General features: G+C 37.0%; 1 long non-coding RNA gene across 1 annotated transcript in view; it reads right to left on the reverse strand.

Annotated features, from left to right (window-relative positions):
* Positions 1–13,421, reverse strand: part of LOC149770849 (uncharacterized) — a 29,648-nt gene extending 16,227 nt beyond the window's left edge. The window contains exon 1 of the long non-coding RNA XR_016418456.1: positions 11,538–13,421. This is a non-coding gene — a long non-coding RNA (uncharacterized LOC149770849). The remainder of the gene's footprint in view (positions 1–11,537) is intronic.
* Positions 13,422–14,981: the final 1,560 nt, after the last annotated feature.

The raw sequence follows: 14,981 nt of genomic DNA on the forward strand, positions 1-14,981 counted from the left end.
TATTACTTACTGAAATCACGAAGCAAACATAAAATTCAAATGAAAATAATAAGGTTTATTTATAGCAAACAATTAGTTAAATAAGCAGTTTACAAATGAATGATAATGTATTATGTGGATGGAGACTATAATTAGGAAAGTATAAAATAATCTGATAAATGATATAATTAATGGGGCCAAGATGAATTTCTTGCCATCTTTGCACCAAAACAAACCATATGATTATATCGTCTCGATAGAGAAACTCTTCTGCTCTAGTACCAAACAATGGTGACTGTACTACTACTAAGCTTCAACAACCACAAACAGCAATTCCACCTGACCCCACGCTGGACCGGTCAAAACACACATATAAAATTAAATGTATACACACGCTGCAAATGGATTATCTGACATGTGCAGAGAGCTGACATGTGTGCTGACCAGTAAAAATGGTCCGACATAAACAGAGCTTAAATAAACACTTCAGGTAGAAAAGAAGGGGGGGGGGGGTTAATCTTTGAATTTCAGTGTAAATAAGTCCTAGATTAGCTACATCGTATATTAAAGAATTACTTCAAGTAAATTGCACATTCAATTTCTATCCACCATCACACTTGTTTACTTAAGACTAACATTAGGTCGTGTGCAGTTTGGTCACAGCTGCCAGAGTATGAAAAGAGAGTATGTTATGGGGGAAAATAAGGCATATCACAGGGAGAATGGCCACATTTTTGAGAATTTCAAGCACATTATTCCCGGACGATCTGTCAATATTGAGTGAAAACGAGGCTTTAAAAATGACGCAAAAAACCTGATTTTAAGTCCCAATCCTCCGATATTTTTTATTTAGTCTCCTTCCTGGCTTTTGAAAAGTTAACAGATACTGTCATGTCGGCCTATTCTGCGCAAAGATACGTCATTTCTGTAAACATTTGATAATGTGCTATTTTGAGGCAAAAATCCAGTTTGTATCCAGAAAGAAACATTATACATTAATTAAGAAAAGTGATATTCATAAAGTGTACAAAAATATCCATCATTTATACTTGAAATGCGCGTAAAAATGAAGACCCACTCTGTGACCTTCTTGAACCTGTAACCCAGAAAATTTGATTTACTATGCATCTTTTAGAATCATACAAATTAATACATTATATAAAAGATGGAAATGTGTACCTTAAAACAAAACTGTATTTTAATCCAAGTTTCCATTTTTGCAATAAGTTGTCCCACACGTACAAAATCGTCTCATACCCAACGTGTCTACTTGCTGCTAGAACATAAATTCTCAACAAATTCCCCTGCATGTAGTCTGTTTCTAAATTCTGTAGTAATTTTTCCCCATCAACAAGACATTGCAAACACATTACATCCTATTCATTATTGTTTCTCTTCCACATAATAGCTTATTTTTCATAAACTGTTCAACTTTGCTAACTTTTCTGCAAGATTGGTTTAGTTCCCTTAATATCTCTTGCCATTTATTGGCATTTTTACGTTGAATTCTGTGGGGCCCCGAGTGGCAGAGTGGTCTAAAGTGCTCACCGTTACGGATCACTGCCATCTCAGCTCTGCGTGAGTTCGAGTCTCAGGCTCATCTAACGTTGGTATGTGAGAAAGCCTGCCTGTAGATTCTCGTGGGTCAGTGGTTCTTCCCTGGGTTCTTAATCCACCAACTATACTGGCCGCCATGTACAGCCTATCTTGTGCTGAAAAATGGTGTTAAAACCCTACAACAACAACAACGTTGAATTTTGTAAAACTAGCTATAAACCTGGCCTAATTACTCGACTGAACTGCTGACAGAAACAGTCCAGAGTAATGTATTTCATTTCTATAGCAAGATGGATAAACATTACATCATTTCAAAGTTACGCGCAGAATAGGCCGACATATCGCGAGTCAGGAAAACAGGGTAGTGGTATCCCCTGTGTCCAAAATTAATATTATTTTTAACAGAATATTCTGGTGACAACTGCATCTTTTCAAATAGTAAGCATTGCTGTATTTTATTTTTGTCAATCGCTCAAATTCGGTATGCATTTTGCTTCAATATTGGAAACGAAAACCTTAGGTGTGCAGAAATGCCCCACAGCAGTGTACGCCAATATATAATTTTTAAATTATTGGAGACTGGAGTATACAGTAGTGTACTGGAGTGAAAAGACGCATCCTATTTTCGTTGTCATTAATGGCTTTGCTGCTTACTGAAGAAGAAAAGAAACTGCCGCAAATGCAGTCACTCGTAACATTAAATTTTGGGTATGCAATTCATCCCGCAGTCTAACCCTGGATATTTGCTGATTATTAAGTTCTGCCATTATTTTGAGCACCTACTTAAACAATCACATCCAGTAGAGTTTCGGTTAAATCACGGAACTAGTGATCGTGGTCTACCCACAGGGGTTCGTATCGTTGCTTTCAATTGACCTGTCATACATGCACTGTGTAGTTATTATATAGTAAATATATGACAGGTCAAATTGTAAGCAACGATACGAGCTCCTGTAGGTCTACTACTGAGCACCTTTCAGCCATTTTGTTTTTACCGACTATGTTTATGCCATAGATAGACAGCCATATTGAGTAACAAATATCGATAAATACGACTTTACAAAAGTACGATAATTCATTGCAACATTTAATCCGCTTACCATATCCGATAGGCCCAATGCATCTTCATGTCACTGCAACGCCATAACGTTCTTCTAGCCGCCATAACTTTTAGCGTATCTGCGCATGCACGATGGGGACCACCCACGAAGGTAGATTGTACTAAACACGGCGGCTGATGTTCAATTTAGGATGTTTGTGGCATGCAAACTTTTAAATTTTTTAATACACCAGCTGTCATTGTTTGCTTTTCATATTTTATTAAGAAATTACAAATAATAAGTATTTCCAAATTTGTTTTGCAGTTATATAGCGAAGTTTTGCTCTAAAAAGTGTTTTTCTCGAGGGCTCGAAAGGCTGCTTTATCGGCACTCTCTGATATATATTGCCAAACTTTTGCTCGAATAAAAGATAGGTAAACTTTGAATAACAAGTAGACAAGCACTTTAATATTAAAAATACATCACTATAGACGAAGTAAAAGCATAACAGAATGAAATGAATCCATACCTGTTTGCATAAGAACATTTCAAAACTTAAGGAGACCAGGTTTTGGTCGCCCTAAAACCATGGTCTACTTAAGGATGAAATTTATTTTCTGCTGGTCTCCCTTAGTTGCATTTCCGGGTTTTATATATATATATATATATATATATATATATATATATATATATATATATATATATATACTTTTATAGGACACGTCTTTCTTTCCAAATTGCGAAGGAATAGTCTGTTCTATACATAAGAATAATAAAAAAATCCCTTTCAACAGATCACATAACTATTCACATATCCACCTGTAGCCACCAGAAATGTTCTTGTTACACGCACACGGGTATTTACTTGACCGAGCGGTTGTCAAACCCTGGCGCGATTCTCGCTAGAAGTTGTAAGTTTACCCCAAAGACTTCCACACCACTTCAGTTGTAAATCTGAAAGCCCGATGTGCCCATTCTATACCTAAGTTTTTCTCTAATTAATGCAAGACCACAGATAAGCCAAACTGCCAACTATTTATCAATCGCACCTATGCTTTTTATTTAGTCCCTTGTATAATTTACCAGTTTAATACCGTATGTACTATCCTTGCAGTCACGCTACCAATGTATACCACTAGATTTTAATATGGACTATGTTATTCAGGGACATTAATTCGGTTTTGGTCGGAATTCACTACTAGGGAACCATGACATCATGGAAACACACTAACACTTCACTCCGTCACGTTTGCTCCTAATAATTAGCACATTATTTCGGCTAGGGATATTTCCATGGCGCCGAGTTCCAATAATCACACAAGTAATCACACAAATCTAAGAATTCCTTAAAACAGGGCGCAATAACCAAATTCGCATACTCTAAATTGATTACATTACCCCCGCCTTTAAAAAGATCACTCAACTACGAGTGACACAAACGTCATACTTCTGTGGTCAAATCACAATTTATTATTTTCCCTAAACAAGACAACCCAGCCGATTAATGATTCCCAAAGATGATTAAAACAAAACTCTGAATCAATGGACTTGTTCCTAATAGCCTCCCACTCAACATCCATAAGTAAACGTTTTTTCCTTCTATTTTTTTTTTTTTTTGAATCACTCCTTGCTTATAAGTAACCTAAATGTCAACAATAAACACAATTTAACCAAACTAAATCCAACATGAAAATGTTCCAACAAGTTGTTCGGGTTCAAACTCTCTCAAAAAATCTTCGCAATTCGCTGCAGGAAAGACGTTTCTATACATAGGTCTCTATCAACAAGACAGTAAATGTAACACAGGACCATTTCTGTTAACCCAAAAATAACTCAGGTCTGTAGTCGCTACAAAAACTGTTAAAGTTAGATAAACATTTTACGAAATGATTTTCCGCCAACTTTTACGAGAAGATTTTCCGCCTCTCCACCAGTTTTTATGAAAAGATTTCTTCACCAGCTTTTACGAAGAGATTTGCTTCGTAAAGTCTAAGTCACTCTGTTTCCAAAATCAGAGAGAGAGAGAGAGAGAGAGAGAGAAGAAAGAAGAAAGGAAGTTCATTCCTCTTGAAAGCGGAGTCACTTGATGATGTTGTAAATACAGCTACATGTTGGGGCATGCGAGAGTACTCGGGATCGAGCGGCAAAGATAAAGCCTGTTTGAGCTTCTGGCCAGCAAAACTGGTGTCAGCCCGTGGCTGGGGCTTTATATACCAGTTTCTTAAGGCAAGGCCAAATATGGCGCGCGCCTAGCTCTTTGCGAAGGCCAGAATCTCAAGTGAGGCTTCGTAGTGTCTTACAGATTATCGTATAGGTCTATGTACGTCATTAGACAGACAATTCTACAACGTCAGCGCGATTAGAAATAGCTTATGATTTTTTTAGGTTTCCGCAATGCGGTACTTTACATGTAGTTTTTTTGTGTGCCGACTTGAGGATACAAGGGAAATGTATGTATAGACGGTTCGTACTTGATCGTAAGGGCGCAATTTGTATTAAGTAGTATATAATTGTAGCATCGAAATAAATGGATTCAATCTCAATACATTTTAATAGAAATTTACTTTCAATATAATTTATCAACTTACTTTTAATACCATTTAGAGAAAATTTCAATCTTGTTACTTGTGCTAAAAAAATTCTGTCCTAATAATACCCTCCGGTTCATTTGAGCCGAGTCCTCGGGGCTCGAGAGACAAAAAAATTACATTCATGAATAGAATGTAAAAGTTGACAGATCAAAACATACAATAATAAACAATAACAAAACAATGTGAGAAATACTGTAAGTTCAAAAATACATAAGAAAAATACTGCAAATACCGAGTAACATACAAAATATACAATGAGGAAAACAATGCAAGCATTCAGTAAAGTATCAAAGGTACAATGAGAGGAAACACTGCAAAATGCTAATTAAAATACAAAAAATACAACGACGAGTATTTTTGCAAAATATTTAATAAGATTCCAAATGCAATGAGTAGAACATTTAACAATATCGGATAATATTAAAAAACAAATACAATAAAAGTTCATGGTACGACATTAAATAAAAAATCTGAAGGAAAAGATGTCCAATAGGGTTTTAAAATATTTCAATAAAATTCTACGAAATCTACTTCTACAACTGGGCTTATGAAATAATTACAAACACTAATATCAGCACACATTGATTGTTCACTTTATTTTACTTTATGTATGTTTATATTTCTATTTATTTCACTAATTTGCTGAGACTCAACAATTTGAGCAGCAATCATTTCTTCCATTCTATAATACTTTTCACGCATGTTTTCGACAGTGACGAGCATCGCTTGCTCTAAAATTAGTAACGTTTTCGACTTTCGACCATTAGCCGTCACACGTTGTGTTTTTTTTTTTTAATTTTAAAAATCGATTATTGACCTGTTGGGTATAGGAGGAGACATCACCTCCATATCGAACAATAGCACCGATAATTTACTATTATTCTATTGCGTCAGCATATTTATGTGACTTGCTAATGTTGCAACGTTTCTCATTGTTAACATTCCAAATAGGTGTTTACCTATTTTATCAATGAAGGGCAAAACTTCTCTCTATGACACATTTTAATGTAGAAAAGCACCTTTCTGAATTAATTCTTTCAATAATAAGATTGTTGTATTAAACTGTACATTCATTGTAAGACGTATTGCATTTAACTGTGAAAGACAATATTCGATAAATTCAACTGAACAATTCCGTGAGAGTCTGATGTAAAAGTATGAATCCACTTATAGACTGAACCAAACAGTAGTGAGAGAGGCTAAAGATAACTCATAGTTCAAATTGTTTTTGTTCTGATATTCCGGACCCTGAATTCAGAGTTCAAAAGAAACACAATCCTACGAACCGAATCAATATTCCATCCATACCTTAAAGAGAAAGAAAGAGGTTTAAGAGATTTGGAGCCAGAAAAAAGAAATAGAAGTTATGAGGAAAGAATGGAATGGAGGAGGATGTGACTATGATTATCTCTCCCATATACGAAGGAATTCCCTTCAGAATTTCGTCCTGAATTCAATGACGAAATTTTCGACCTAGTCGTTTGCGGCGTGTATTCGATGGTGTGCGTGTTCTGTGAAATGCTTTTTTTAATGCCTGCGAAACATTCTCCGATGATTACCATGATGGCGTGGATCCATCGGTCCACTTAACCAGATAATGTTTATTTCCAGAAATCAATTTAGATTTCAAAAGTTTATCAACTGAGTACCATCCCGTACTGTTGTCAGTTGGTGCGTGACCATTGCTCGTTTCATCATGTCGTGGCTGAGTTGACTGAGGGACTGTGTTAGCTGCATGCGGGGTTGGCGGTCGATAATCCCTAGGGTCTTTATAATACTTAAGCCTGTTGGCGTGTACAAGTGATTTAATTTCTTTATTGTCGGAAGAACGGCGTAATCTGTAGGTGTTATTCGGACCTAATTGAGTGATGTAATACGGACCCTCCCATCGTGGATAAAGCTTTATTGATAATCCTACCGGTATGTGTGCGATTTGTAGGTGTACATAATCTCCAACGCGAAAGGACGGTTCCTTCGCTTTCTGGTCAAACCTCTGTTTCGTTGTGTCTTGCGTTTCGCGGTTGTTTGCTTTAGCTAATTCTTGAACTATTTTTAATCTTTGAATCAACTGATCTATGTATTGTTGTGTTTGTTTCTGGACAGTATCTCGAGGTGTGAGAGACACATCTAAAGGTAAAGTCATTTCCTTACCAAAGACTATGTAACAGGGCGATTAGCCAGTTGAGTTGACAGCTGGACTCATTCAGAATGCCATCATTATGCTAGGCAACAGCGACGGCCAATCATCTTGTTGTTTACTACAGTACCCACGGAGCGATTGACTAATGGTGCTGTTCGTTCGTTCGCACGCGGCATTGGTTTGAGGGTGATATGAACTGGTATGGTGACGTGTTACTTGAAATAGTTCACAGAGTGCTAATACAATCTGGTACATAAAGTTTCGTCCACGATCACTGACAAGTGTTCGCGGTGCGCCCTAACGTGTGAATATTTCATTATACCAAACACTGGCGATGTCCGTTGCTGTCTGAGTACGTAAGGGAAAGGCTTCACACCAATGTGACAAACTATCTGTCACCAATAAGATATACTGGTAGCCTTCCTTACTTTTTGGCATGCACAAAATATCCATGTGCCACCGAGAAAATACTTCTTCTGGAGGCAAAGGGTGCAATGGGGCCTTTCGCGTATTTGTGTCCCGTTTAATGAGCTGACATTGAGAGCATGATGTAATATAGTCATAAACATTTTGATACATTTTAGGCCAATAGTATTTTTGTTTGATAGCTTGATATGTTCTTTGGACACCTAAATGACAACCTCCTGCTTTTGAATCGTGATAAGACAGAAGAACATCTTGTCTCAAATTTGTTGGTAAGGCAACTTGTTTTATGAGTTGATCTGATGAAGTTTTGTGTTTCGCTCGAAGCTGGAAAAAATGATATAAGACACCACTGACAAGTTCATACTGACTTGCTTCATACGGAATAGCTTTTGCGCGACGAGTGTTTTCTGGTATTATTCATTGTTCTAAGTAAATATACATGTCCTTGAAATCAGGGCACTCGCGCTGAAATTGGGCAATATCCGGTAGTTCTGAAGGAGAATCACTGAGTGTGGTGTCATTTGTGTGTACTGCGGATAGAGTTGCAATATCTTCGTTAGTGTAGTAAAATGTAATTTCTGTTAATTCTTTTTGAATACTGTGAACAGCTGGCTCTGATTGAGTAGTCTGTGTGTCTATGTTATCTGGAGATTTCTCCGCTTCCCTGCGAGTGTTATCAATTTGTTCGTAGTGTCCACGTGAGAGTGCGCCAGCATTTGTGTTTTTATGTCCTGGAGTATATACGATGTCAAAGTCGTATTCTTGCAAGCGAAGTGACCAACGAATTAATCTACCTGAAGTGTGTTTAACTGTCTTAAGCCACACTAATGCTTTGTGACCTGTAATGACAGTGAATTTCTGATGTGATAGGTAAACATGATATGTTCTGATACCTTCCAAGACAGCTAAGCATTCTTGTTCTGTAACTGACCATCGTTTTTCAACGTCTGAGAAAGCTCTACCACCGTAAGCTATAACATGTTCTTTGTCGTCTGTCCCTATTTGAGACAAAATATACCCTAGAGCGGTGCCGCTAGCGTCACATATGAGCCTAAATGGTCTGTTAAAGTCAGGATAAGCCAAGATAGGACCTGAAGTCAAAGCTGTCTTAAGAGTTTCAAATGTCTTTTGACACGTATCTGTCCAATTGAATGAACTGTCTTTTGTCAACAATTTATTTAATGGTGTTGCTATGGCAGAATAACCGTGAACAAATTTTCTGTAGTAGTTGCACAAACCTAGAAAACTCTTAACATCTTTCTGCGTTTTAGGAAGAGGAAATTGTGTAATTGTATTTATTTTAGATTCATCTACCTTGATACCTTTTGTTGAGAATGTATGACCAAGATAAACCACTTCAGATGCTGCAAATACACATTTTGACGGTTAAGTGTCAAGTTTGATTGCCGCAAACGTCCAAATATAAGGTCTAGATGTTTGAGGTGTTCTTCAAATGAATTGGGAGAAATAATAATGTAATCTATGTATGCAAGGCATGTTGACCACGGTATCCCTCGATGAATATGACTTAAAAGAACACAATAGGTGGCGGGGGCATTTCTTAGTCCATACGGCATTACATTCCGTTCGTAAAGACCACGTGATGTTATAAAAGCACTCTTATGTTTTGATAATGGGTCCATAGAAATTTGCCAAATTGCTGAATTTAAATCTGAAGTACTGAAAAGGCATGGCTGAGTTTGTCCAACTGCATCGATGACATCTTCTAATCGAGGAAGAGGGAAGGTCATCGTTTGTGTCACCTGATTAAGTTTCCTATAATCAATAGCAAAACGATAGTCACCATTTTTCTTTTTGGCCAATACAACTAGGAATGCATAACTAGATGAACTGGGTTCAATTAATTGATGTTATAATAATTCCTCAACCTATCAGTTTCCTTATTGATGTGTGGTGCCGCACGATAAGGTTGACAACGAACCGGCATAGAGTCACATGTTTCTATTCGGTGCGTGAATAAATTAGTATTGCCTAACTCATATAAACTTACTGCGAAAACATCCCTATGTTGATTCAAAAATGAGTAAAGTTCCTGTTTTTGATTTTCTGTCAAATCTGAAGAGTGTAAATCAAAATTAATTGGTTCTTGTGATTTGCTAGGCTGTGTATTCATGATATTAGGTGTGTCATTCTTATCAAGAGTGTCCTCATTAATGGTAAATATTGTTTGTGGATGTAGTATATCGACGCATGCTAATACTGTATTGGCACGTACATGCATAGCCATTGGAGTGGGGTTAATTATTTGTATAATGTTCTTCTTAGAAACTATCAAAATTGTTCTAGCTGGAAGAATTGAAGAATTTGGCATGCTATGAGTCTGTTCTAGTAAAACAGATGATCCCTTGGGAATTCTACTGATACTTATTGCAATTGTACTAAATGAGTTAGATTGGATCATTGTGTGTTTCGTGACGCGTGCTAAAAATGCCTGGTTATGAATCAAATGTATGGTTACCGTATCGTCTAACAAGGAGAGCGTTTGTGTATCTAGATTCACGACAGCTTTGTGTTTAGTCAAAAAATCAATACATAGAATAATCGAATGATTTAAATTAGGTACTACATAGAATGAGTGAGAGAAGCGTATGCCTCCTATTTTTAAATTGAGTTGAACCAGACCTGAAACACTATGACGTTCACCACCGGCTCCTACAATTTTGGAAATATTTGATGGTTTGTAGTGACTTGAATTCAAACCTACGCGGTAAAGAAATTTTTCATTAATTGCTGAGCTATTTGCGCCTGAATCAACAAGTGCATTAGTTATCTTGTCTCTGACGTAGGTAGGAATGAGATTTTTATGAATTGGCAATACCAAACTGAATTGGAGCTGTCGAGTTCACTTGTAGCACGACTGTGTCCCTTTATTTGGCTCGAATTCATATTGCTGTTGTGATCAGAAGCATACTCGTGAAAAATGACCTGTTTTATGACAAGAGTAACACTGTTTATTTCGTGCACGACATACGCGACGTGATGTACAGAGTCTACCACGTCCAAGACAGTATTTTTGGGTACGACTATGTGGTTGTGACTGGTAGTGCGCACCATGAGGTAATTGATATGTGTAGTTATAGCGAGAATAGTGTACTGAGCTGCAGGAAAATATTGGAATTTTGGCTGGCTGGCAAGACAAGTTATGATGCTGAGACCGAAATGGTTCCTTATTGACATGTACAAAAGATTGAGAGAATAAATTGTTTTCTATGTTCTGTTCTGAGTTGACTGCTTTAATTTCATCTTTAAGTTGTTTAAGTTCCTCTAAAATTCCGTTAAGTGTAAGCCAATCATAGTTATCAGTGGTGGCAATAGATTTCTCTGCTAAATTTGCGGCTTGACGTAAATCATCCATATTTTGGGGGTTTTTATTCAGTACAATTTCTCGAATGGCTGGTTTTAAACCTTGCACTGCGACTGCTACCAATATTTGATCATGGATAGTGTGGTTATTTACAATTTGTAAAAGACGACTTAGATAGTCCATAACTGTTTCAGGAGACTTTTGGCGAGTTTGTAAAATTGATCAATCTAAAATGATATCGTCAATGTGAAACCTGGATGTAAATGCAGCTACTAGATTAGACCAGTTATTTATAACGGTATCAATTAGTTATTCATACCATATTTTAACATGCTGTTGAAGACGAAAGGGAAAAGCATTTAGAACTTTATCTTCTGATAGTTCATAAAACTTAGCCCATCGTATAAAATGATCTAACCATTTAACAGGATTCTGAGATTGGTCACCTTTAAAAATATCTAATGTGATAACAGACATACCTGTATGTGAGAATCTAATGTTTCCAAAGACAAATTGCACTCCAAGAAAAACTGTCTATTGTATTATGAGTCACTTTAACTGAATTAAACGGCTAAAGTAAATGTTCTAGGCACTGACAGTATATGTTATGTCCAATTAGTTTTCCAAGTAAGATTTCTGTTAGGATTCTTTAGAACTGGCGGAGGTCACTGAGGGCTGCTACTGCTGAACTTGTGTTATGTGGGGCTTTATTCGGTAGTCGTCTGCTTAATGTACTGGCTAGAGTCACTGGAACTAACAGGGTGTTGGTAATGGCGTACACCTGTTACTGTGAGTTGGGGTTAGTTGCTGGACATTCAAGCAGGAGCGAAGTAGAATGAACCCAGGATCGGCCATGTGCATAGATTAGTGCTGTAGCTGTTCTAGGCGAGGCGGCTGCATACATAGGCGACATGAAGTCTGCTAGTCGTAAAGGTTTTGGTGCGAGTTTCTCACGTGAATCATCATTATGCGGAGTGACACTTTATCCATGTTTTCCACTTCATTTTGTTCTCCACCAACTTTTATGAAAATAGATTTTTGCCAACTTTTACGAGAAGATTTTCCGCCTCACCACCAGCTTTTACGAAACGATTTCTTCACCAGCTTTTCCGCCAGCATTTACGAAGAGATTTGCTTCGTAAAGTCTAAGTCACTCTGTTTCCAAATCCGACAGAGAGAGAGAGAGAAGAAAGAAGAAAGGAAGTTCATTTCTCTTGAAAGAGGTATCACTTGATGATGTTGTAAATACAGCTACATGCTGGGGCATGCGAGAGTACTCGGGATCGAGCTGCAAATACAAAGCCTGTTTGAGCTTCTGGCCAGCAGAACTGGTGTAAGTCCGTGGCTGGGGCTTTATATACCAGTTTCTTAAGACAAGGACAAATATGGCGCGCGCCTAGCTCTTTGCGAAGGCCAGAATCTCAATATGTCAAGTGAGGCTTCGTAGTCTCTTACAGATTATCGTCTAGAGCTATGTACGTCATTAGACAGACACTTCTACAACGTCAGCGCGATTAGTAATAGCTTATGATTTTTTTAGGTTTCCGCAATGCGGTACTTTACATGTAGTTTTTTTTGTGTGCCGACTTTAGGATACAAGGGAAATGTATGTATAGACGGTTCGTACTTGATCATAAGGGCGCAACCTGTATTAAGTAGTATATAATTGTAGTACCGAAATAAATGGATTGAATCTCGATGTATTTTAATAGAAATTTACTTTCAATATAATTTATCAACTTACTTTTAATACCATTTAGAGAAAATTTCAATTTTGTTACTTGTACTAAAAAATTCTGTCCTAATAAACACATCAAGCTCTTTTGAGACTTGAGGCATGGGAAAGGGTTGTGATTGTCGGGACTTGTATTCTCGTCTTAATTGTGATTATCAAAGTTTCCCTAACATATTAAATAATTCTGAGATAGATAACAAGTAAAGGAAGTGTGAAAAGTACAATGCTATCGCGATTATTTCCTGATATCGTTACTACAATTTGTGTAATCTGTAAATGTCTGCTGTTTGCTATCAATGCTTTATTTTAGTCTCGATGTTCACTGACCAGTGCTTCAATTTTTGCAGCGCAGTTGTTTAGCAATATATGTAATAATGTAGTTGACAGCAAATATATATGTGTATTGTAGAAAAGCTGTCTTCTTTATATTATTATTATTATTATTATCATTATTATTATTCAATCTTTTAAATGGTCCTTTTTAACCCGGGTCTTTTACGTACAGCTCCTTTCTGACCCGCTAGTGGCCTTTCTGGACCAGGCCTTTTTAACCCGGGCCTTTTCCGTACCGGGCCTTTCAGACCAGTTATCAGTATAACATGTGACCAGTCTGAGGCTTGCTATATCATATCTGGATGTTTTAGGACTCGCGGTACTATTTTAACTCCAATAGTAAACATATGGAATCACTATCATATTCAAAAATTCAATCAATTAAAATTTTCTGGATGCTGATGATGAGATCAATAATTCTACATGCTCAACTAACCTTGGTGCAAGCTAATGTGTGGAGAACACCATATGAGCTGCGGCATTTTGTTTATCTACATGTGCATGAAACACATGTTATTGATTCTGTACCAAACATGAATCAGGTGCTACTTTCATTTTTGAGTACTCCTATGTCAAGTATGTAAAAATGCTTAAATTACAGATAGGATAAGCTCTCAAAAGATATTTTAACTAAAATTTTACTTTTCATTATTAACCAATTATGGACCACCAAACCTATATATACTCTATTATTTGTTCACCCATTTCTAGACTGGTTCACAGTTCTTCCGTATAATTAGTACCGTGTGCCCTATAACCAGATTTAATTTTCTAGAAAGTCATGTATTTTACTCATTGATATAGGAGCATTATTTCAAGAAAGAACTGACCATGCTTGTGCAAAGATAATAGTGTAATGGCAGTTTACGTGATACCACTGTTTATAGCTAAATTGCATCCGCATTACATGTTGCTGTGTTGTATTGTACTTATTTGTGGTTTATTCTTGTCATTAAAATAACCGCCTTTGTATCTTCATGTTATCTTTCTATTGCATGCATGATACACAAAAGAAACATAAATAAGCTGACTCCTCTGGTGGCTTAAGTGGTTACAGTTTCCACCTCAGATGTGGAAGATCATGGGTTCGAACTCTGGCCAAGTCACACCAAAGACATAAAAATGGTACAACTAGCTGCCTCGCTTTTCGGCCTGGTGTCAGGATAATGTGACTGGATGTGTCATGAAGTTACATGTCTGCTACATAATGCTCCAGTGCTAGACATAACTACAAACTCCCATACTGCATATATCGTAGTTATTTGACTAAAATTGTTAATGCTAAGATAAAAATCTAATCACACACACACACACACACACACACAGAGAAGCTAAGGCTGAGGACACCCACATAAACTTTTTGTGAGGGGCAAACACGTAGTCTTCAGGAACTGAGTTTTACGCATGCAGGCTAAAACACATTTAAACGTGAAAGGCGGGGTTGTTCAAATTCCCCATCCCCTGCCCCTATGTGTGGGCGCATTTGCCGAGATTTAATCAATAAATATCAAACATTAGAAGAGGCTGTCATTTTACTGACACACATAAATCCATATGGTGTCAAGACACAACTTGTTACACTGGAAATATAATCATCACCAAAGTGTAAATGACGAGTATGTTCCGATTTATCAGACTAGTTATAATTGTTTGAGGGAAAGATTTGAGACAAAACTATCGGGTGTTCCATCTATTGACCCCTCCTCCTGTCAAAATTGTTTTTTAAAAAGAATGGAAGTTTGTATTATAGATATTGAGAATTGGGTATGAATGAGATAAATATGCATAGCCTTTTGAATTTCGCTTAAAAGCAGATCAGGTGTTCCTCTTGGATTCAATACAGGCCCTATGATTG

Source organism: Sinohyriopsis cumingii, unplaced genomic scaffold, assembly GCF_028554795.1.
Source record: "Sinohyriopsis cumingii isolate HCF-2022 unplaced genomic scaffold, ASM2855479v2 utg002256l, whole genome shotgun sequence".
NCBI classification, from domain to species: Eukaryota; Metazoa; Mollusca; class Bivalvia; order Unionida; family Unionidae; genus Sinohyriopsis; species Sinohyriopsis cumingii.